The sequence below is a fragment of the Chiloscyllium punctatum genome, unplaced genomic scaffold (genome assembly GCF_047496795.1).
Source record: "Chiloscyllium punctatum isolate Juve2018m unplaced genomic scaffold, sChiPun1.3 scaffold_1507, whole genome shotgun sequence".
NCBI classification, from domain to species: domain Eukaryota; kingdom Metazoa; phylum Chordata; class Chondrichthyes; order Orectolobiformes; family Hemiscylliidae; genus Chiloscyllium; species Chiloscyllium punctatum.
The window spans coordinates 25,004-27,245 of record NW_027311241.1 but is presented as its reverse complement, the minus strand read 5'-3'; the positions used below and the strand labels follow the sequence as shown (position 1 = coordinate 27,245).

The window sequence follows — 2,242 nt, the reverse complement described above, 5'->3', positions numbered from 1 at the left end:
CTTCACTCTTCAACTCCACAGCATGGAGGTACAGACATCAAACCGCTAGAGATGGAGTTCTTGAATTGGGAACCAGCGACACTAAAGGAACTAGGCAAAAGTGAGGACTGCAGATGCTGGAGACTTGATATTAGATTAGAGTGATGCTGGAAAAGCACAGCAGCATCCGAGGAGCAGGAAAGTCGATGTTTCTGTTGCCAGTCTTTCTGCGTTCTGCAAACAAGTTTCGTTTTTGGCTCAGATTTCCAGCAACTGCAGCTATTTATTTTATGTTAACCTTCATAATGTTTTGGACAAAACCAATAACCGGCTAGCTTCGGAAAATCGGCAGAAGTACTGGTACACCGATATTTTTAGCAGAACAATACAACCATTCCATGAGCGGGAACATGATTCAGGCCACGGTGCTGACAGTACCGAATCCTCACAAGTAAATAACAAGACAAGGCGATAGATACTGTCGTATTTGGTGTAAATAAAACACCCTTTATGAACATTTTCGTTGCAGATTCCTTTCAACTTGTCTTCGTAGATTTACAAAGTGGGAAAAGGCCATTCCACCTGTGTGCATTGCGGCTAATCAGAGAGCCATCTATTCCAGTCGCAGTTTCCAACTTTGGCCCAAAGTCTCGTGTGTTCTCATGTTCCCAGGGCAAATGTCAATGACTTTATCCTGTGTTCTTAAATGGCACAACAATGGGACAGATGTATGACACTTCCACAACGACTTGTAACTCATGCTCATTTTCAATCAGAAAGGGAGACACACAGAAAGACACCCCAAAACCGACAGAGGACTCCGTTGTGGGGAAATGGACAATAGGACAAATGCAAGTTTTATAACGCGGAAGCACAGAAGTGACGTCCCGTCAGGACTTCACAGGGGAGCGTCAACGTGGGGCAGGGGTAAAGAGAGACACTCCGCTCGAGCCAGGTAGGACTCGTACCTACGATCTCCTGATCCGAAGACAGACGCGTTATCCATTACGCCACTGGCCCAAGAGACACGCTTGCCACTGGCAGAATGTCGATATTTAATGTCATGGACTTTCACGGAATCAGAATTAAAAAGGTGAACAAGCAGCGAAGATAATCACCAACACTGCTTCACTTCGAAGTTTCCAATTTTTTTAAGCAGTGCCTTTCACTGGCAAAGCAGAAACATTTGTACTCAGCTGCCTGCTTCAGGGTCGCCTCCTTCTCTGCTGGAAGTGTCCATCGTTTTATTCACAGTCACGACGCGATTTCTTGATCCACTCCAGTGAAAACGTGTCATGTGTCGTCTAAACAAGACCCTGACGAAACTCAGCGAGAGATATCTGGTTATTTCGAGCACAAGATGTGGAACTAGACTAGATGCGTGACACCTTTTATTGGCGCCGCCACTTCACTGCAAATCAGCGGCTCAAAACGAGCCGTTGTTAGCATCAGCTTGATTTGTACCTTCCTGCAGTGCATTTGCTAAACAACATCAGATAGATCCCATCCGGCCCAGCTGACTTATCTATTTTCACACTCTGCAGTATTTCTAATATCTCTTCCTTGTCAACCTCAATCTCTTCTAGTCTAGACGCAAGTATCTCTGTATCTTCCTCGCCAATGTTTTCATTATCTATAGCGAACTCTGTCGAAAAATATTTATTTAGTGCTTCCTCTATCTCCACTGACTCCACACACGACTTCTCACTGTTATCCTTGATTGTCCCAAATTTAACTCTCGTAATTCTTTTATTCCTGACATACCTATGGAAAGCCTTAGCGTTAACCCTGATCCTATCTGCCAACAACTTCTCATGTCTCCTCCTGGCTGTTCTCAGCTCTCATTTTAGGTCTTTCCTGATATCGTTGGAACCCTCGAGCGCTCTAACTGAGTTTTCACGTTTTGTCCTAATATAAGACTTCTTGTTCTTCTTGACCAGGGATTCCCCTTCCTTAGTAAACCACGGCTCACGCGTTCTATATCTCCCTCCCTGCCTGACATGTACATACTTTTCTAGGACACACAGGAGCTTTTCCTTGAATAAGCTCCACATTTTTAATGTGCTCACCCCCTACAGTTTCCTACCCCACTCTACGCTTCCTAAATCTTACCTCATTCCATCGTGATTTCCCTTCCACCAGCTGAAACTCTTGCTCCGTGGAGTACACCTGTCCCTTTCCATCACGAAAGTAAACCTGACAGAGAGTTGTGATCGCTGTCGCCACAGTGCTCACCTCCTTCCAAATCTAAAACCTGGCCAGG

At 45.1% G+C, this 2,242-nt stretch overlaps 1 non-coding gene across 1 annotated transcript; it reads right to left on the bottom strand.

The window, feature by feature from the left end:
* Window positions 1-926: 926 nt before the first annotated feature.
* On the bottom strand, window positions 927-999 carry trnar-ucg (transfer RNA arginine (anticodon UCG)). The gene has a single exon. It is a non-coding gene; the product is annotated as a tRNA-Arg (tRNA).
* Between the last annotated feature and the right edge of the window lie 1,243 nt (window positions 1,000-2,242).